The sequence below is a fragment of the Lemur catta genome, chromosome 1 (genome assembly GCF_020740605.2).
Source record: "Lemur catta isolate mLemCat1 chromosome 1, mLemCat1.pri, whole genome shotgun sequence".
NCBI lineage: Eukaryota > Metazoa > Chordata > Mammalia > Primates > Lemuridae > Lemur > Lemur catta.
This window is the reverse complement of record NC_059128.1, coordinates 185,538,655-185,561,968: the sequence shown is the minus strand read 5'-3', so window position 1 is coordinate 185,561,968 and position 23,314 is coordinate 185,538,655.

Genomic DNA, 23,314 nt, shown 5'->3' with positions numbered 1-23,314 from the left:
TGCTTAAATGAAGATTTGATAAATTTTGATAATTTTTTGCTTAACATGAAAAGTAAAATTTATTGGAAAGCTATCTTTTAATGACATGTATGGGACTAGGATCTTTTTATTCTGAATTAGATCATGTATCCATAAAAGAATACTATTTATTGGAAGAATGAGATAGAATTCAGCATTAATATTATTTCCATTGTTTTCATTTTTAAAGATACGTGTTCTGAAAATTTTTGTTTACATAAAAATTAATGGAAATGGAAAGCTTTTTCAATATAGTGAAATCATTCAGTTCTTTAAATGTCTTCTCAAATATATACTAAAATCACAGTTATGTATCACTTTAACTGATATATTTTTAAATATAAATATAAAAATGGTGAGGTATCCTCCACAAACTGTGAGATGGAGGGCTTTTAGAAGGCTATGACAGAGGAGTGAAACTGTCAGATTTATGTATTAAAAGGATCACTCTCACTACTGTGCTGAGAACAGACTGTTTGGGGGTCAAGGAAAGAAGAAGGGGGTTTGGAGGCTACTGCAATGATCTGGGTGAGAGATAGTGGTGGCTTAGACCAGGGTGGTGAACAGTAAAAGTTATAAAAAGTGGTCAGACTCTCTGTATGTATGTTGAAGATGGAAAAGAAAGAATTTCTTGGTGGATTGGTACAAGGAAAGTAGTTTAAAAGAATGAAAGGAGTTGAGAATGACCCAAAGGAGTTTGGCCTGAGCCACTTTCTAGGACTGGGAAGATACCAGAGAATCAAGTTTTCTGGGTGGGTGTGATGTAATCAAAGGGTTGTTTTTGTATTACTCACAGATTCACCATTTTTGATGCCCTTAATTTCTTCCTGAGGATCCAAATTGCCATCCATTATCACTTCCCACAGTCTGAACAACTTTCTTTGACATTATATATCTACTAGCAACACATTCTCCTTTATATGAAAATACTTTTTGCACCTTCATTCTTAAAGGATATTTTCTCTGTTTTTTTTTTGTTGTTGTTGTTGTTTCTGAGCACTTTAAAGATGTTTTTCATTGTCTTCTGGCTTCCATGTTTTCTGATAAGAAGTCAGCCATCAGTCCTGTCATTTTTCCATCATATGCAGTGTGCTGGTTTCTGCTGGCTGTTTTCTATATGTTCTCTTTATCTTTGGTTCTGATCAGTTTGACTATGATTCGCCTAGGTTTTTCTTGCATTTATGTTGTTTGAAGTTTGCCAAGGTTCTTGCATCTTTAAATTTCTGTCTTTCTCCAAATTTGGGGAAGTTTTGGGCATTATTTTTACGGAGTCTTCTCTAAGACTCCAATAACATATATATTATATTTTTTAATATTAATGTTATTCCTCATGTATTTGAAGTTCTATTCATCTTTTTCATTTTTGTTTCTCTTTTCTTGAGATTGGATAATATTATTGATCTGTCTTCAGGCTTGCTCTGTCATCTCCATTCTGCTAAGTGCATTCAGTAACTTTTTAAAATTCAGGTGGTGTATTAATCAGTTGTAGATTTTTCATTGGATTTTTTTTTATGGTTTCTGTTACTCTGATGAGATTTCTTACCTTTCATTCACTACAAGTATATTTTCCTTTACTTCATTCAGCATAGTATAGTTATAATACCTGGCTTAAAATCCTTATCTAGTCTTTCTCTCTCTAATCATTCCAAATTTTTAATCAGTCTACATACCCAATAGATAAATTTCCCTTAAAAAATGGGATGAGGAAAACCTGCTCTAATTATGTCTCTGACTTGCTCAAAATCCCTCAATGGCTCCTTTATGCCTAAGGATAATATTGAAACCCATCAAAGTGATTTTAAAGGCCAATCTCCAATCTACTTTCTCAACTTTACATCCAACTGCTTTTCTGCACAAACAATGGGTTTCAGTTATTTTGGTTTAGCCCTGGTTTGTTTACTGTTCCCTTAAAGTGCCTGTTATTTCATGCCTCCATGTTTTTATCACTCCTTTTACTTTCTCCCTATCAAGAATACTTTCTACCTACCCAATTTCCAGTTTTCTCATTGAAATTCCAGGCTGTCATAAGGCCTCCTCCGACCCCCACTCTCTGGAGGGAGCATTTCCTTCACTGCTCTTCTCATCCCCATTGACTGAACTAACGTGGGCACGTTGGTCACACACAGCTTGGAGATAACTCCTTCACTGCTGCCTTGGACTATCTTGCTCCCTTTGATGTATGTCCTACCCCACAGTCCATCTCCCTAGCATCCCCTTCAGGGGTACCACACACACACATCCTGAAGTAACATTCAGCACGTTGCTGTTGAATCTTTCGTCCTCAACACCAACATGGTTTCTTAAAGGCCAGTGGCAGAGCCAAGAACCTGAAAAAGGAAGGTTTTGTTTTGTTTGATTTCTAGAAATTTCTATTTAAATAGTAAGAGAGAAAGCTTAGAGCATAAAGGCTCTAAAGGAATGGGAAACAATATTTGATTACATAAGTATTATTTTCCTCCTCTCCCTTCCCTCAGGCCAAAAAGAAACTTGAGTCAGGCCGAGAGAGGGTAGGAGTGGACTGGATTAGAGTTGAGTTGCCACCAGGCCCTACCTACCTGGTATCCAAGGAGGCATCTAAGTGCAAGGGAAGCAATGGCTAAGGGAGATCTTTGGTCCTGTAAGTCTGAGGGGAGCCTCCCTGAGTCCTGCACTAAGGCGACCGTAGAATATATTGTGAAACTAGGACACTTTTGAGAGTGAAGAGAGTGCTATTAATAGTTACATAGAGACAACAGGCAAAAGCTGGCAAAGGCTCTGCAAATGAGGAGGTATCATCATCCTACGCATACCCCCAGCATGATGTGGATGGCATCCAAACACTTCTATGGCAGTGGTCCCTGCCATCCTAAGTTATGCAGGAATGATGAGGAAGCCAGCAGCTGTGAAAGCTGGGGTTGAGACAAAGGGGCTGCAGAGTGCATGGATGTGGGCCCCAGAGGCCCATAGATGTGAGAGAAGGAAGTCTCATCTCAGGGTCTTGGACAAGCAGCCCTGAAGCGTGAGCCTATGAGGACAGAGGCTGGCATGGAGACCAGGTGCTCCTCCCCGGTCAAGATAATCTATGAGACCCCACAGAGAAGGGAGGCAGGGAAAGAATCTGAAACTTACTGAGTTAACATCAAAAGTGACTGTCTTGAATTGGCAAAATTTTTGTTCTGCTATCAATGGGAATGAAGGTTTATAAGCTAGACACTGAGGAATGGGTGATGTTTTTGTATTCTTGATCACTGTGATGTGCAAAATTTAAAATTATTTCAACCCTTGTCCTAAGGCTATTGCATTTTTATTCATTTCAACATCCCCCCACATCCTCTGAACTTGGTAGAGCTTAGGACCCATTAGGCCATTCCCAGGTAAGTGAAACACACACATCTGCAGACAAGGCTGTGGTCATAGACTGCGATGGGCGGAGCCTAGAGGGAGGCACATGAGGACACAGACCTCCACGTCTCAGCATGGAGAAGGTCAAACCAGGGCCTTTTCCATGAGGGTCACTGCTTCCAGTCAGAATGACAGCAATAATTATCACGATAACTAACGCTCATCTAGTTGTGGATCTGAACTATTTTCACATGTATTCTCATTTAATTCTCCATTTTTAAATGAGGAAATGGAAGCCCAAAAACTGTATGACTTGCTTCACTTTAAGCAACTTTGAGAAACTCAAACCCAGATGCTGTGTTTCACTGTCCCTATATTCCTTCCCTAACCCCCAACTGCTGATTCAAGGACCACCTGCAGACTGGTCTTTTCCCACACAGATAGTCTGGATTCCATCTAGACATGAATGAACTCTCTGTGCATTGACTGCGTCTTAAGAGGTTAATTCCTTTCACTCTCACTTTATGACGTTAGTAAACGGCAACTGGCTATTTGCTCCATTGCCTTGGATTTTTTCTTTACCTGCCTTATACAAGGTTGATTTCTTCTTTCCTGTTAATCTGCTAACCATGATTTACTATTGGTTGTCTTTATCACCTTTTAAAATATTTATCATTGTGTAGGGAGTCACTTTGTGTTCCTATAGTATTTCAACTGCACTAATATTCTACACATTTCTTTTAGAATGTCATCACTAAAAGAAAACACAGTTCATCTTGGTTGGTTTTAGAATATAGCTATTCATAAAGCATGGAGAAACCCTCTCTAAAAGTACGTAAATGTTTGGGAAATACAGAAATCACATCAAAGCCATCAGCAAAAGGTAAGGCAGCTCTCACTGCTTTAAGGAAACATCAAGAAAAAAAAAAACAGCAGTATCCTCTGTGAGCCTTTAGCAGCTTACAGAAATCATCTGCTTCTCCACTTTCCCTGCTTTGAAGGAGAAAAATAACTGAGCATGATCCCAAAAAATCAAAATAGAGAGTGTACAAAATGGGAGGTGATTATTTTCTTGTTTTTGAAGATTGACAAGTTCTTATGATGGTCACACAACCAGGATTAATGACATTTTGTGATTTACAGGAAACATTTGGGATATCAGACCAATAATAAGCTTGGTCTAACCATTGCCCTTTATTGCCATAATTTACTCAAAATTCTTTAAGACTTGAAAGACCACTTAAATAAATTTGGAGGCCATTTCCAGTTCATAAAAACTATTTTGAGGTCCAATATCCAACTGCATGCCTCCCTTGTCAGAGCTTTGATACTGTGACGACTTTGGACCAGTTCCTGTTTATGCGCTTTTGCCTCGGTTCCAGTCCTGGGCACTGTTCCCAATTCAGTCACTCACAATAACAGTAGTGCATGGAGGGTGTGTGTTGTTCAATACGAACTTAAATATTTCTTCAGCCCTTCATTGAAAACACATATAATGGCACACATTTCTGATACATTATTTTTGTGCCCTTCATACACTGACACTGTCTTGCTACCTGGTAGGGGAAAAAAGTGATTCCATTTCACACCCATTCCTTACATAAAGGATTCCTCTATTGTGTAGATTTAAACTCAACTAAATATTGTGAAAAGGCCCCTCACTGATATTTTCTAATGCGATGATCACATTGCCTCAAGGGGAGACTCATGAATAAAATCCACAAATATTTTGATGAGAAAGTAAATGGCAAAAGTAAAACAATGCATGTGTTTAAGGAAGTGGTTGCCTAATAAACAGGGAGCCTGAGGGAGCATTGAAATCTGGAGAGGCAGAAGGGGTTTAACAGGCATCAGACAGAAGTGGGAGGACCCAAGATCTGCCACATATGAGCTGCATGACCCAGGCAAGCTATTTACCCTTTCCAAGTCCCTGTGTCCCCAGTGGCACAAGAGGAAAATGCAGATTACAATGCTTCTATCAGGATAACAGATATCAAATATAAAGCATCTGGGACATAGTAAGTGATCAATAAAATAACGTGTCATTTATTGCTATATTATTTCCATTTTAACACCCAGAGTATTTTTAAATGTGTCATTTAAATGTAATAAATGTACATTGAAGAATTGTACCCAATTATTTTTTCAGATTCCAAAAGCTGATTATATATACTATGCCCGGTACTCACAAAGTTCAAGCCATGTCACCAGAGAGTTCTTTATTTCAAAATGTCTGTGACTAATTAAGGACACACCTTGCACAGGCTAATGAGTGGTCAAGGAGACTGGAAGCATAGAGGTTCCCCTAAAACTCCCAAGGTACCTTAAGAAGGCTCAGGTGCTATGGTTAGTTAGGACATAAATTAGAAGAATGCAGGAGACAGACCAAGTAGGGGCAGCAGATCTGACCACTCCAGCAACAAAGCAACCAGGGGACCCAACCATCTACAGGTGCAGACTCCTCGAAGCTGCTCACAGCACTTGTGTCATCCCTGTAAGGGATCCTAGAAAAGGCTAGAGCACATTATGAGACTTTCAGTTGCTGTGAAGAACAGTGGGTCATTTTCTTTTCTTATACTCATATTATCAATGCACAGAAAGGTTTTTGCTTCTCAAAGAGTGGTCCAAGGACCAACTGCGAGGACAGCACCTGGGAGCTTATTAAAAATGCAGAATCACCCAGACCTACTGAATCAGGATCTGCATTTTAATAGGATCCCCAGGTGGTTCATATGCACATTGAAGTTTGAGAAGCAATAGTATACACATATTGAGAGATTGTGTGTATGACGTGGTCAAACAGGGTAGAGAATGCATACTTTTTGATTAGTATGGAAGAAACTGAGACTTAGAAAAGTTTAATAACTTTGCTAAGTTCACCTATCCCTGTAGGATTACAGACTCTATGTTCTTTATTATTCCATAGTTTTCATTATTTGAAAAGTAGGCACTTTTCAAACATGAGTTGGATGTCTCAATATATACAGAATACATATGTTTTCTATACATATCTTTCCTCCTGACAAGTATTGGTTAGCAGGATTACTACAGATCTTGCCAGGTGACTTAGAGAAAAGGAGAAGGGATGGAGAAAAAACTCACACCAAGGCAAGTAATCTTCCATAATGCAGCCGACTCCCCTGTCTAGAGATAAAGACCAAGTGTGAATATTCTTTGCCTCAAACCCCAAGACCCGCTCCAGGCCTTGAGCTCCTCTCCTGGACATCGGTGCTGCTTCCTTCCTCAACAGTGCCTGAGACAAGCTCTCTTGTCCTGATGCCCAGTTCTGACCAGCCAAATTCCTGGAGGTCAGGCCCAGGGTATATTTCTGTGCTTCTCGGTGCTCTTGGGAGAGTCAAAGCATCTCTGGGTCAACAGGAAGCGGAGGCCAACACAGGGATTTAGTTCCGCTCACTGGGCCTCCTGTCATGGGTATCTCTTTCGGTTATGTTGGTTTGTTTTTGTCCAGCACATCTTTTGTGCTGGTAAGGAGCAACTCCTCCATTCCACGCAGGCATTGCTGCACTATAAACCACAATGCCCACCTGGGCCCTGTCACACGGGTGGCCACATCACCCAGGACTTTGTGTTGTGGGCACTGTAGTGTGCCATTTACATACTGCCATGTGCTTACATCACCTCCATAATCCAATCACAGCCCTCCCACGGGATTGATACATGGACATGGAAAGAGAGATCTCTGTTCCTATTGTATTGTGCTGTATTCCCACTGTATTGTAAGCCAAAGGCTACAAGCCTGGGTCTGCCAGGGTCCAGCTTGGCTCTCAGGTAGAGAAAGCCTAACAGAAACAGGAGGAAAAATCGAAGGCCAACATTCAAAAAGACAGACAAGAAGATCAGAAAGATGTAGAGAGAAAAATCCATGACAGCATCATTTGAGTCCCTCAATCCAGTAGCATATGGTTCTATCCCTTGGACTTCCTGGCCTTATGAGACAATAAAGTTGCTTTTGTGCTTTAGCTGGTTTTTACCAGGTTTCAGTGTTTTTAGGGGAGTTTCTGCTGCTTCTCACAAAAGGAGGCTAAGTGATACAATAGTCTGGGCTTGTCACAAATGCCTAAGTTGGCCCTGGAATTGGCTGGTCATTCAGAAGTCCATGCAGGGCTTGGACTGAACCTCCCTGGACTATTCTAGCACCAAGAGGGGCTCAGGCTGTTACACTCCTGGAGGCCCCCTAACTTGAGAGACCCCCTGCAGCCTTTGCTCTTCTACTTTCCTCAGGCACAGCCAATGGTCATTCTGCCATGGAGGCCACCCAGGCTACCCAGCGCCGTGGCCGTTTCACCTTTCACGCTGGAGCTAATTCAGTCCAGCACAGCTGAGTGATAACAAAATAAAGACTCACAGACTCATAGGTTTTTTGAGCCTGATGCAACATGAGAGTGTGTAAACAGCTGACCAAACTCCTTAATTTTATGATGGGTAAACTAAGACCAGCAGGAGTAGGAAACCCACCCATGTATATCCAACTACAAAGCACTGGAGGAGGCCAGGGAAGGCAGCTAATATTTATTGGAATGTATTGAGCAATGACCATGTGCCACCCTGTGGGCTTTACGTACATCCCCTTGTCCTCCAAACCACCCTGCAAAGTGTGTTATTACTGCCGTTTTCCAGATGAGGACGCCGAGGATTCCAGGTTTTCAGTAACTTGCCAGGAACAATATAATGGCTGAGCTAGAATCCATGTCTTGGTCTCTCTGCCCCAAACGTTCCCCCTGCCTTTTCCAAACTCTACAATGCAAGTTCCCTATTGCAAAGATAGACTTAAAATGTGAAGAAGAGTTACAATATCGCTTTAATTTGAAAATGTGTCAAGTAGATACTGGGTTATACCAGAAGCTGGCCTTTCTCATGATCTCTCCACCATAGACTACTTCTTGCTGTGACCTTTGGGGAATAGCCCAGCACACATCATAGCCTTAAACAGTGAAATATGTTACAAAAACTTCAAGCTCCGAATAGTTTCTTCCATAAGCACAATGGAACAGGAAGAAATCAGAAACAAAAGACTCCCTCTGTCAAAATAAAATATAGCTGACTTCTGCCAAAGCAGTTATTCCTGGAATGTCTAATTATTAAACCAGAGGCTGCTATAGAAAAGTCAAGCATTTCATTCTTTTCACTCTTGCAAGAAACTCTTTAGAAACTCAACTAAGCAACAGAGGAAAAAATTCTTCTTCTGAGAATTATGCAAAATTCAATTTTATTTGAAAGAGAATCCTGCCATCTCCTTGGCAAGAGCTGTATAGCATGGAAATAAAGGAAATAAAACAGGGCGACCCAAACAGCCCTAATTTCATCCTGGGGCCTCCAGATTTTCCCCTAGGCCTGAGCCTTCCCCAGTTCAGCTTTAAAGGGGTGACAGGTACACAGGGCACAAAAGAGCAAGTGTATCATTCCTGTGGCTCCAATAACCCTAGACTCTTAAGTGTTCCTGTTTCTGTTACAATTAATGATAGTTAACATTAATTGAGCACACGTGTCCTGCATTATGCTACGTGCTTAGCATGCACCTTCTCATTCAAATGCCACACTACTCTAGAAAGTAGGTAGCCCTGTTATCTCCATTTCATACATGAAGAAATTAAGCTTGGAAAGGCTAATTTCCTTGAGAGAAAACATTTGTTTCATGCCTCCTGGTGAACCAGACAGAGTGTAGCCATCTCCTTAGGTCCCGTGGAGGAGAAGTGAAGGGAAAGAAAGGAAACCAGCCCTTTGAACACCTACTATGTGCCCAGCACCATACTGGGCACTTTGTTTCTTATCTCCTTTTCCTCACAACAAGCCTGGTTTCTATAAGACAACCCTATTTTCTGTAAGAATTAACTAAGAGCCAGAGAGGTTAAGTAACCATAGCTAGTAGATGGTTGAGTGAAGGTTTGACACAGATTACCTGTCCTTAAAATGCCCTTTCTCTATATACCATATGTGTGTAGATGACTTGAATCCTGGCTCTGTGATACTAGCTGCATGATCTTGGGTCAGTCTCTGAGCCCTAGTTTCCCTATTTTTAAAGAAGGAATAATATTCCCACACTAAGTAAATTAAGGGCCAACTTCATTTTTCCCTCCACATATCTTCCTCCTCTGATTTCTGTGGTGCCTGATTGGCACCTTTGTCAGAGCCCTCCTCACTCAGCAATGCTTGTTAGTGGCTTATTGGGGAGGTTGGGGAGCACTGTATAGTGAGTTTCTGGGGGCCTATGCATTCTGCAGAACCCACATCCTGGGGCAGACCTGGCACTCAGCAGTTACTCAGTACATGTTAATTGCTGAGGATCTCCTGCTGTGTTTAATCATAGGGACTACAGGTGTCTTTGGAAAGTCCTAAATCCTTAAGGGATCATTTGACCTGCTGGTCACCTTTGGGTGACTTCAGTCTCTACTGCTTTAGAAACCCTGGTCATAAATTCAGTCACCTCTTTAAAATCCAAACTCCCAAAGCAACCCCTCCATGTCCATTATTATTTTCCATTAAAGAGCTACTTCTTTCAATAAACATTGATTGGGTTTTATTTTTTTAATTCTATTTTCTCCAAATATTTTGAAAAAATATATAAAGGAAGGGAAATTCCTACCCACCCCAGTGGCATTCAGCCACAGTAAGAACTGGGCAGTACCAGAGCTGCATACTTGCCTTTCTGGTCCTCAGGTCACGTATACATAGCTTACCTCATGTTCATGTCAGCCACATGGATGAGAAACCCATTGCAGGGACCTGCGGTGTAGATCAGTCAGGTACACTGATCACTTACAGACAGGTATTTTATAGGGTGATGCCTGAGTCAATCTCACTATAGGCATCTTGTATTTAGATGAGAAAATTTAGACCCACATTGCTCTTGATTTGAGCATTTTACCAATACTTCAGAATGAGAACTGAAGGTCTCAATGGATTACAAAGAATACATTGTGCACTCACAAGACACATAGTTTCACACAAGTTCATTGGTTCTCAGCGTTTCCACAACCAGAGCATCAACATTACTTGGAAACTTATTAGAAATTAAAATTCTCAGGCTTCAGAATCAGCATGTCAGCCTCATTCTGGTGGCCCAATCTCATGCCATCCTATAAGAGAAATATGCCATCCAGTAGAAGCTATCTGCTCACCAGGATGCCCTTCTAAAATCAGGGCCCTGGAACAATCCTATAAGTGTGAGTCCTGAAGCTCCTCTGGGACACCTGGTCAACCTCACATAAAGCGGAGGTGAGAGTAGAAAGAGAGCATCCTGAAGGTGAGAAAGAAAAACCAGGGCCTATGCTGGGCTGGTCCAGGCTCAGAACACCCTGCCCAGTTGGTACCGCCAGCCCTGGCTAGTTCTCAGCACCAGAGAGGAACTTAGAAAATTTTGAGGAAGAGACTTCAAACCACAGGAGCCCCTGAGTCTAGAGGTGGGGGAAGGAGGAGGGCAGTGCATGGCAGGGGCCCTGGGGCAAGACCCCTGCTTGCCCAGGTCTAAGGGCAGTAATCTAAGGGCAGTAATGCTGTTGGCTTCCATCTGCAAAATCCCCCCACTTATTTGATTAGCACCAGCCCCTACTGCTCTTAGGCCAGTCTTTGCAGCCTCCACAGATCCCAGCACAGCATTTTGCATGTAAGAAGAACTCAGTAAAGTTTGTTAATTGGTCCACACATAAATGTTATGGTTGTTTTTAATTAAAGGAAAAACCATGCTATTTGTGAACTAACCACACTCAACCACTGTGGGAAGCTTGTCTGAGTCACAAGGCGATCACAGCAAGTCATTAGCAGACCTGAGAACAGGAGAGTACTAATCAGGTGCTTCCGACTCTGAACACAGCTTTCTATTGTACCATTTTGCTCTGGGACCATCAGAGTTATGGAGACCTGAATTTGGGAAGGTTTGATTAGGTAGAACCCAAATAGGTATGAGAAGGAGTCAAAAAAAAGGGCTCTGGAAGGAATCCCTAAAATAAAGAGCCTACAACCAAACTATGGCCATAGTGGTAGGCCTCTTGGATAAGAGGAATCATTTGACTTTCTGCAAACTATTCCTCATCCAGACTGCCAGCGATTTAAAACAAGTTATTTGATACTCCTCCCACAGAAGATGGAGTCTGCTTCCAATCCCCTGATATGGGCTGGCTTTAGTGACTCATTTCTCTGAAGTGGGTTAGAAAAGGCAGCACAGCTCCCTCCTGGCTGCTTCTCCCTCTTGAAAGTCATGCCGTGGGAGTCTCCCACCACCATATGAGAGAATTCTGGCTACCCTCATCTACTGGGGAGATCACACAGAAATAGAGATGGCTGTGGAGCCCCAGTTGCCCTGGCCAACCCCTGGCTAACTTACAGATTCATAAGCAAAATATTGTTGTTGTTTTAAGCCTCTAAGTTTTGCAGTTGTTTGTTATACAGCGTTGCATAACCGGCACACAGTCCAACCAAAGGAGGTAAATGGCACCTATGGAAAAAGAGAGGGCAGCTGGCAAATGTTAGCACTTAAAAGTTTTTAGCATCCATGAATGACATATTTTTCTTCTTTACCCCAGTAAAGGATATGGATAAGTATATAAAATTCTCCCTGACAGGAATATAAAGCCAGTAAAATAGGGGAAGTGTTGAGTCCCCATTAGAGTTGCCCACGGAATTTGAATATTTTATTCTAAGTGAGATTTTGACATCCAGGTCAAAATTACTGTGAAATCAATTCACCATTTTTTCCCTCAAGGACATCTCTTTTGCGAGTACTTTACCAGATTTTCAGGTTGCAGGAAAATTTTACTTTGTGGTCTATTTATGGATATTCCTATTAAAGTTATTTCCTTGTTCTACTTAGAAAATTCATTGACTTTCCATAGCTCTAGGATATTCTTTGGTGTTCCTAGGGCCCAGCCTCTTGTGTCTCATGTGGCTTCTGCTCTCTACTCAGCCCTGTCCTGCCGATGCCTCTCTTAGGACAACTGACTCTCAATTTTGGTTTATCCACTGACCTCTCCTGGATCATTCAACCATTCTGCCCTGTTTTTTTTAAGTCCCAGCTCAGTCTTCAAGTCCCCAAGCCCCTGCCCTGGCCCAGCACCCTCGGCATCTGTTCTTTTCTGCCATCATCTCTCTCCTGTCTTGATGTCTCTCATTTCTTTCATTATAATTATAATGGTTTATGAACTGGTCTCCTTGTTTCCAATATCTTCCACCTGAAATCCAGGAACCATGTTGCTATCTGATACATCTTCCTAAAATACCGATCTCATCAAGACAGGGGCTTGCCAATGCCTCCAGAGTTAAATCCAAGTGCACGATAGCACAAGGCCATTCATGACCTGACCACTGTCCTCCTCTCAAGCTTTATCACCCACCCTTTCCTCTCCCCATAGCAAATTTTCCAAAAATACCACCCTGCGTGTGGTTTCCTAAATACACCATGCTCTAGGCTCCATTGTGTTTGAAAATACTGCTCTCTTTTCCTCACCCACCCCTCATTATACAGCCACCTTTGCAACTCCTGTTTATCCTACAAAATGCAGCGCAGCTGTTACCTCTTCTAGGTAGCCTTCCCTGACCCCTCCAGAAAGAGTTACCAGCTCCTCTGCCTCGCACGTGCTTCTATTACTGCACATGTCACAGTGCAGGAATCAGTACTTATGAGTCCGCCTCCCCTACTAAACCATGAGCTCCTTGGGAGAGACTCACTCAGCACAAAGCTGTCTACACCAAAGGGGCTCAATATATGTTTTTTCAGTGAAGTAGGACAGAATAAAGTGAACAACCTATTCAGTGGTAGATTACCTGAATGATAGACCAAGTATCCTTGAAAACACAACCTCTGAAAGCTAGCCAGGCAAACCTAAACTTACAAAGTTTATATCACAAAAAGAAAACTTAAACTTGATCAACAGCACTGTGGGATGTGACTGGGCTGATTTAGCCTAAAGAGAAAAACAGATGGAGGGCAAATTGAACATAAAACATTTTAAGAGCAAGTATTGTTACATTAGCTCGTGTAATTCTGATTGGAGTTAACAAGCATTATGAACTCTAAGAACTGGAAAATCATCTCTATCTTGTCCTTAAATGCTTCCTTAGATTGCTAGGTCTAAGTTTAATCTTCAAAGTTTCATAAAAATGAAAATAAGTAGAACTGGATCCAAAGAAGAAAAGGATGTTAGAAAAACAAATTCAATTATAGGAATTACCCTAAGAAATGAATTAAGAATGTGTGCAAAACATTAGCTACAAAAAAGTTTGTAGGAAAATTGTTTAAAATTGTAGAAAAAAATTTAAAACAACCTAAGTGATCAAAATAGGAGATCAGATAATTAAACATCAATACATTTGATAGATAAATATAGGTAAGTATAAATATGGAACTGTGTTCAATGATATAGTTATTGAAACAATTAGATTATAGCACATATAGTAAAATTTAATTTTTGTAAATCTACATGTGTATGAATATGCACAGATAAAAGTCTGAAAGAAAATATAGCAAAATATTGGCAGTAATTATCTCTGAGAGTTTGAATTATATTTATTTTTTAAATTTTGCTCATTTGCACTTTCTGTTTTCTAAAATCACCATGTTTTACTATATAATTTTTTTAATTAAAGTAAAATAATGTTAGAAATTGGCATGAGTTAGTACAGGGTATAATCAAGAAACCTCTATAAACTTGGTTTCCTGGAAACATAAAATAAATATATGTGTGAATTAGACACAAGGCCAAAGGTAGGCTAGGGTGAAGACCTGAAGACTCTACCATGCCAGGTGAAGGAATCTCTGCATTAATCTGCAAGTAATATGGAACTCTGAAAAATTTTTGTTCATAAGACTGACTTAACACAATTGCTATTTAGCCAGACATTTCAGAGGTAGAATTGGACTTGGTGACTAATTGAACTGGCAGAACGAAGGGAAGGCAGAAGCCAATGTTTACAACTATAAAGTCTGAAGCCTAAGACATGGGGCAGACAGTGATGGCTCAGGCAGCTCTAGAGAAAGAGGAGAATGAGGAATTTGGAAATGCGGAAGGAAAACGATGAGTGAGCCAGAGTCTGGAGTTGTGTTCTATCAGCCAGACAACAGCTACTGTTGACTCTTGAAAACTTGATGTGGATTCTTTTCAGAGAACAAATCTTAAAACAAAAAAGAAAGAGTACTTGTGTGTGTGAAGGTTACACAATTCCTGTAAGCTTCAGATTTCCAGCACCAGTATTAGATTTTGGAGGCCAAATTTAACAGAGCAGCTCTGACTGAATATAAATTTTTAATAGTTTGAGGTAAACAGAATTGTTGTTAATGTTGTTCTGGGTTTTTGTTTGTTTGTTTGTTTATTTGTTTGTTTGGGACAGGTCTCACTCTGTCACCCAGGCTGGAGTACAGTGGCCCCATCATAACTCATTGCAACCTTGAACTCCTGGGCTCGAGCAATCCTCTTGCCTCAGGCTCCCAAGTGTCTAGGACTTTAGGTGCATGCCACCAAGCCCAGCTAATTTTTGAATTTTTTTTTTGTAGAGACGGGTCTCACTGTGTTGGTCAGGCTGGTGTCAAACTCCTGGCCTCAGGAGGTCCTCCACCTTAGCTTCCCGAGTTGCTGGGATTATAGGCGTGAGCCATCGTGCTTGGCCTGTTGTTCTGTTTTGATAGTATCAAATTTTTCTTTTGACAATGAAGAATTCCTGGAGTGAGACACAGAGGAATATCCATCAAGGAATCAAAAGAAACAATACAGAAAGCAATTTCTTTAATCCTGAGCATCTATAGCTGAAAAGGCATTAAACAATCACAAAATATGAAAAGGAGCAAAGGAAAATGAGGAGCATAATAATTTTTTAAATATTTTCATTGATATTTTAATACAATTCTTGACTAATTTATTCTTTGCTCTTTTCCAAAAACCTGGTTTGTTTTATAGTGTCTCCTTAATGTATTCATAGTCATTTATAATTTCAGATAAGCTTGTTTGGTTCATTCCAAACTGGATTTTAGTGAAAAAGCTCCAAATGGAATGCTGATGTGTCTTTTTAGTGACTTCATGATATCCACTCCAGACTGGAAACTTGGAACAATGAAACTTCATCCTGTATAATCACTAACCTCAAAGGGCATGTTGTTGATTAAAGTATATAAGGCTAGTATGTATCTTGAGTTTAAAAGGGAGATAAGTGTTCTATTAGAAGAGGCTGTTCATTTGTAAGAACTTTGGGAAAGTTTACTCAACAAAGATATAATTACATGGTGTTTTTTCAAAAAGCCGTTTTACATGGATACCCTGTGAGCAAATCAACTACCCACCACCCAACACTGTAATGAGGACAGACTGACTTAAAACTTAACAGAAGTCTGAAGTTATTTTCTCTCTAACTTTTCCAGGAAGAGAGAGGCCTGCAGGCCCACAGAGATGTTCAAGCTTTGATTGTGAACACCATTCAGTTCCCTTTACACAAGCCAAGCAGATGTATTTGTCAGCTGGATTCAAATACAGGCACTTTTTTAAATGACAGAAGAGTGGGCCCACCCACATGCCATCAAAATGTCAGCCTCCAACTGCGATGTCAGAGAGAAGATCTGAGACCTGAGAAGCATTACACACCAATGCTAGGAAGAAATGTCTTAAGGCATGTCTTATTACCATTGTCCCCATTTTATAGATGAGAAACTGAGCCTGTGGGAGACTAAATAACTTTCCTGGGGCTGCAAAGCCAGTAAATGGCAGAGTCAGAGTTCAAACTCATATCTGTCTCACTCCAGATGCTGGAATGCCATTAAGAGGCTCCTAATGTATTCCTTTTGTCTTTGATTTCTGATGGAGATGTTCTCCTTTAAAGCACCTCAAAAGGAAGAGTCCTGTAACTTTATCAGTGCTGTTCCTCTAGCCGCAAACTGAATCTCTTTTCCACAAGCTGCAACCCGCACTCCTGCCTAGTAGCTTCTGTTTCAGTTTGCCTCCCATCCATTAGGACCAGGACAAGAACTGACATCGATTCAATTCTCAGGCCCACCCTACTGAGTGTCTGTTGGCTAGAGCTTGTAGAAGTACCTCTCTGACAAGCCTGTCTTTCACACGACACACACTCCAGTTCATGGCCGCTGTATGCAGAGCAGAGATCCTGAGATTAGTCCTCCTAAGGCACGTACTCAGTCTGGACAACCTCCATCCGCGCTCACCACCTCTGTCTGTGCTCACCACCCCGGCTGGATCTAAGATTCCTCAGATTCCTCATATTGCCCACAACTTCCTTTACAAATTCAAAGTCCAAGGACTTTGGGGTTGGTATCTGGCAAGCCCCAGGAGAAGGGCAATGGAGAAAAACTCTACATGGCCTTATAAGCAAAGCAACAGAGTAAACACATACACGTTCACAGAGTTTTCACTTTATTCAAAGGCTTGAAGAAACAAAATGAGGAAAGTATCTGATAATTTTAAAACATTTTTATAAAAATTAGCATAGCTATATTACAGACTAGAACAAAAATATTCACACGTATTTTCAAGATAAAATGAGAGGATCAACAAATAAATGTCAGTGGTCTGCTGCAAGCCAGGTTCTCCATTCCCACACAGGTTTGCATTCTTCTTTCTCCACCAGCAGAAGTTCTTCAGGGCTAACGGTGGAGAGAAGTCTTAGGGCACGCCCAAGGCCATGCCCTCTGCTCCAGCCACACACTCTTTGCACGCTAAGGAGTTCACTGCCTCAAACCTTTTTGATGAATGGCAGGGGTTCACTGCCGCTCACCAAAAGGCATGGGGTGAAAGGCTTAGGTAAGGCCTCTGCAGAAAGGACTTTTTCTCATGGAGGAAATGGAAAATTCCCAAGAAACTACAGAGTGTGGACTTAGGGGAAAGGAGCCTCCTAAGCTGCTCCTATTCAAAACCTAACTGAAAGAGCCAAGAAAATCTTCAGGTTCACAAATGGACCAGCCCAGTTCATCAGGAAGAGCATCCATTTAGGGCTCTGCATTAGCAACAGTTTGAGCCAGTTAATTCGTTGTTGTGAGGGGATTATCCTATGCCCTTTGGCGTGTTTATCAGCATCGCTGGACTTTACCCACTAGATACTCTGCCCTTACAAGCCAAAGGGGTTTCTAGACATTGCTACTGTGCCCAGGGTTGAAAACCACTTAGTTTGAGGAAGGGAGTTGTGGCTAGGCTAATAATCAGACATTTGCTTTCTTGGAGTATCCTCTGTGCTGTGTATGTCACCTAGGACTCAGAAGGCGTGCTGTGGCTGTAGTGGGTAGAGCAAAATTCATGATGCCTGGATTCAGAGCCCTGTGCTGGCCACCATCCTAGGACTAACACTACCTGAGCTGAGTACCACAGTGAAAAGCAGAATTCATCCAAGTGTCACCAAGGCTACATACAGCTGTACAGGCTGGGCACTGCAAAATTCCAGAGGGTGCCATTCCCACAGACTATGACGTAAAGGGAGTCCTGGAGTGGTACAAGGAAGCAACCCGGGATGTCGCAATGTTTCAGCCATCTGTCTCCTGTCTGGTACAGAGTGTCTTGGGAAGAAGGAAGAATAAAACTAGTAAACAGTATATATGGGTCAGAAAATCATGAATCACTGTTTCAGCTTTAAAACAGGATACCACTGCCAGATGGCATCACATTCTCAAAAGTTAAAACAGAGCTTCAAGTCTGAAAAATCCTGTAAAAAAATATTTCTTTTAAACATTTCTGTTTTGTTGCCAGGACTCCACTGGGTTACTTGGAAGCTATAGAGAAGCTGTGCAGTGCCGTGGAGTGACTTTGGGATTTCCCACAAGAAGGTCCACATTTGAATCAGCTGTCTAACACCTAAGAGGCGTTTCTGGCCCCTGACAAGCTCCTTAACCCTGAGCTGGCTTTCTAGTGATAAATTGAAGATGATAGTAGTTATTGCTGCCCTAGAGTGCTGTGAGGGTTAACAAGAAATGAGATGAGTGTACACGTGCTTTGTAAAAGGGCAAAGCACAGTACAAGTGCTGCTCCATTTGACAGCCAGCGGATGTCACTTGACAGCTTGCTAAACATTTGAGACTGTTTTTCAAGATGTCAAAGACATGTATCTTCTAAAAGGTATTCATTTTTAACATTTTTGGAAATCTCACCCATGTAATTTTATGTACTGTTGTTCACACTTTATATAATTTTATGCTCATAGATCATAAAGGTTTTCTTATTGATAGGGGACTAAACAGTCTAATGGCTGGGATATTGAAAGAAAAAGGCACTTTACAGGAACTTTCTCAAAGTTTACCCAAAAGAAAGTACAATTGCCTGCTCTTAGCCTAAGAATACTTTTTTCCTAATTACAAAAGCAATATGTATTCATTTCGAATTTTTTTAAAAGAACATAACAACCATTATAATGCCATCCTCCTAAAATAAATACTGTTGGCACATTTTCACCCATCCTTTTCTTTGTTATATACTATATCATATTTTGTTCAGATTATACCATATGCCCAACTCTGTGTTCTTTTCTTTTGCTACTAAAAAGCAAAGTCATTTAAGCCCTAGAAAGATTTTAACAGTTATGTAATAATCCTGCAAATGAATGTTCCGTAACTTATGAACTATTATCTCAACAACTATTTTGATTTTTCATTTATATCCATTATTTTTTTAACTTCCAAATTCCTAGAAGTAGAATTATGAAATTAAAGAGTTCAAACTTTTTCAAAGGTCCTAGTGTCAATTTGCTTTCCAAAAAAATTTATCAATTTGCACACTTTTCAGCAATATGAGGATACACCTCACCAGCATTGAAAATTCTCACTTTTAGCATATTTACTCTTTTAATTGTGTATATTTGATTTCTGGTTTTATTAGTCATTAGTATCTCTTCTTATGTTTATGTTCTGTTCATCTATTTTTATGAGGCCTTAGAGTTTTCAATTGATTTGCATGAATTCATTACATATAAAGTATATTATTTTCTTTCATATTTGGGTAAAGATATTCTCAGCCTATTATTTTTCCTTTTAATATTGTATTCTTTTTTACCATCAAAGAGTTTTAATTTTTATGTAATCAAAACCATTGGTTTTTTTTGCTGTGATTTCTTCTAATACTTTTAAGTTTGGAGAAAACATATTCTTTTCATCCTGAGATCAGACATTCAAATTCACCTCTGTGATCTTTAAGTTTCATATAGTTTTATTTTTTATAAACACCTAAAATTCACATTGGCTGATTGCACCAAAGAAGGGAGAATTCCAAAACAGACAAATAAACAAGTAAAATGATAAAAACATTCAAATTCTTGGATTTGAGTACAAAAATAGGCTTTTATAAATTCAAAGTGGAAACAGAAATCTTGAAGACAGAGTACTTTAGATTTTTTAAGAGATACACATTTCAAGAGGTAAAAGCTTTGGATTCCAAAGAGCGAGACTGGAAAACTTGGAGCACAGGTTTTAAACCATGAATCAGAGGGCAAAGAAACACAGGAGAGATTTCATGAGGGTGGAAATAAGAATCCTCTCTGGACTGGGAGGAGCTTGGAGACAATCACAAGGGTATAGAGATAAGAGCTCACGTAAGTCTGTAAAAGGCAAACTCCCCAAGGATTCAGGCTTGCAGTGCCCAGGCCACGTGGGGCAGCCACACAAGAGCAGAAATGGCAGCACTGTCAGCTTAAGAATAGCGCCTTGCACAAATGCTCCTGATGGATTGAAAAAGAGACTGGAATGCCTTCTGTTGGCTTTTCGAGACATGCTGAAACTAATCAAAGGCCAGCGTGGCGGCCGAGGGCTCGCTGCTGCTGGGAGCAGGGGCAGCCTGTAGCAGGGGCTGTGGGATGGCAGCCATCCAGGTGCCAGCTGCAGGGAGGCTGGTCCAAGTCAAGAGAAATTGAATTCCACCCCTGGAGGAGTACCTGTGGCTGAGAGGATGGAGCACAGCTTCCTCAGCCAGGGACATCTAGAGCGGATGCTGTGGACAGAGAAGCCAACCAGCCAGACCAGCACTGCAAGCTACACCTTTGTGGGACCAGCAGGACAGAGGATGAATTCAAATCTGAGACTCTGCCCTCAGGCCACGGCCATGCCTGTCCCTCCAGAGGAACCAGATGGGCCCTGTGTGAAGGAAAAGGAAAGGAAAGAAAAACCCAAAGAGACTGAGTTTATATGAAAATGATTGAAGTACCTAGAATAAGCCTGATTAAGTTTTCTACTCTCAGAGAAAACAGGGACTCATGAGCCGTATTAATGATCAATTATTAATATTATAATTAATGACACATAATGATATGAAAATATAAAGAAATATATAGTTAATATATAAAATATAGCATATATTATAAATACATATGAAATACAATTATTATATATACTTCCTTTTCCACTGATTGGGACATCACCCCATCCTACGTCAAATATGATGTATACTGACAATTGCTTCCCAACGGTTTGGTTCCATTCATCTGTCTACTAGCCTAAGTTGATATTTAACAGATTTAGACCCAGCACTCATGTTGCTCAGTCTTGCAGCTTTCATTTTGATTATACTCAGATCCCATATTTTCCTGCAGTCCTCTCCCAGTTAGGAAACTGCCCACTCCCTAAATCCTGTCAGCCCTTTAGGTACCCTCCATTAATAAGTCCACGTCATCTCTGCATTCCTCAGCAACTGCATAGCTGCTGATTGAGAGTGTTCAGGGGTGTGCTGCAACCAGCTCTTACCAGGTCACAAAAGCCAATTCTGTGCATCTCCTCCCAACTCCACATTCAGTGATGTCACACTGATGCCTTGAAATTGGACACGGTGAAAGTATTTACACCACAGAAATCAGCAGATGCTACAAATCTGTACTGTTGTTTTTGGAGGGCCAGTGTACCAGCATATCAGGGAGTAGTCTCTGAAGGGCCCTCTAGGTCTAGGACTCTTTAATACGACTAACTATACTACAATAAATACATCAAAAATCACAAATAAATAGGACCACTATCTGGACACTTAGTTTTACTACATCAACTCCCCCATAAAAACGCAATTTTAAAATATGTAACCTAAGGAGTTCTAAGCATAGTCCTTTTTTCTCTTTCCTTGATTACTAAAATAGATATCATCTGCATTAAAATCAGGTGGGCAAGAAAGACACAGCTTTGACCTAGAAGAATGTGACACTTTAGATTTTAGAGGGAGAATAAATAACATCTTGTATCAGTCTCTGTCCCAGGCGGTCTTGAGTTATTAAATATAACCAGTTCAACAAATAGTACCTCTCCTCCTGGGAGAACTGCTTCTTGTTTTGCTGTTTCTAGAACAAGCTCCATAAAGCCAATTAGTCAAACAGCCTGTGTCAGATTAAAATTCTCTCCTGGCTCCTCTGGAATAGCCTAGGTAGGCCTCAGAATTGCCCGGACAGCCTTATCCATCTGGAGCACAAAGCCCAGCAAAGGTAGCCCTGTACCATGGGCCTATCTGCAAATAGGAATCCCAGCACAGCCACCAGGGGGACCCCATCCTAGCGGGCTCCCAGCCTTTTCAGTTTCAAGTATGCCTCACTCATAATAACCCTCTGCTGAGGCAGCTCCTTCTACCAGTCTCCTCTGGACCATGAATGTCCCCAAAATTCAGCTCTAAAATCATAGACTAGTAGACTCAGAAAGGGTCTCAAGGGGGTTTTGCTCCAATCTTCCTTTAATAGGAAAGGCCCAGAGAAAGATAGTCACTTGTCCAAAGTAACAGCAAATTCATGGTAAAGGTAGAATTAGAACTCAGGACTGCCAAGTCCCGGTGCAGGGCTCTTACTACGGAAATTCTGCCCTTCCCCCTTCCACTGTCTCCCTTGGAGGTGGGAGGGACAGGTGCACCCTTGGGAGAAGGGAGGCAGCATCTTTATTACCTGTGTACTATAGCAGTCACAGGTTTGAGGGATCCCTAAATCTGTGAGAATGTCAAGGGTCCCCCAGATGTTCAACTAATGAACAGAGATTCCATAGAATTTAATTCGTGGTGCAACTATTCTTTTTAATTAATTGCCTGAGTCATTTTTTTAAAATTTTGTGAAGCTTCTCCCAAATAATAGCTGAACTACAAAGCCACAAAGAGGTGGGAATTTAATCAAGAATTCTAGTGCTTCTTTACAGAACAAAATTCAAGGACGAATAAATAGGAAGCCTTACCTCATTCACTCAATTGGATTAACCCCCAATAGGCCCTTTCGTTATGCCAGTAACAGAAAAGAAAACATAATTGTCTATTCAATTTTTCAATGTAAAGAATAGTTTCCAAACAACAGACTTTAAGAAATCATTTTAGCCTCAAACTAGCTACCTCACTCTTTAAAAAGGAAAAGAGTGTTACATTACTGAATATTTCTGCAAAATCCTTTTTAGGACAACATCATAAATTATAAGAGATTTTTATGTGTGGCAATACTAACATTTTACTGGAAGAATGGTGGTTCTATCCTTTCATTTCTTTATTGTCTTATAGTTAGATGGTTCTCATTGTCTGGCTGGGATAAACTAGTTCATTTTTATATCATATATAGAATTGTCAAATTACAAGGCTACACTGTGTATGTTTTTGTATGTTTTTGTATGTTTGTGTGTGTGTTTGTATGTTTGTGTGTGTGAGTGTGTGTGTGGCAGAAATTCCAGAAACTGTTTCCCTCACCTTATAGATGAGAGAAATGAAACACAGCAAAGTCCTGGGGCACACCCAAGGTCATGGAGCTAATTAGTCTCATAGCCAGAAATAGAACCCACATCTCCTGACTGCCTGGAATGCATGCTACTGATCGTTCTCACAGAGTTTCTAAAGCATCCTTTATCACCAATTTCTGTGAGTTTTCATTAGGTATATGAAATAAATATACCCATTTATTCCTAATATATACCTACTATTCCTATAACATACCTATTATACCTAAATATTCAAATAAATGTTTAATCCTCATAATTATACATATTTAGTTTATACATTATATAACATCAAAATATACTTTGTCAATAACTCTCCCCATGGTTCTTAAAATATTACAATTATAG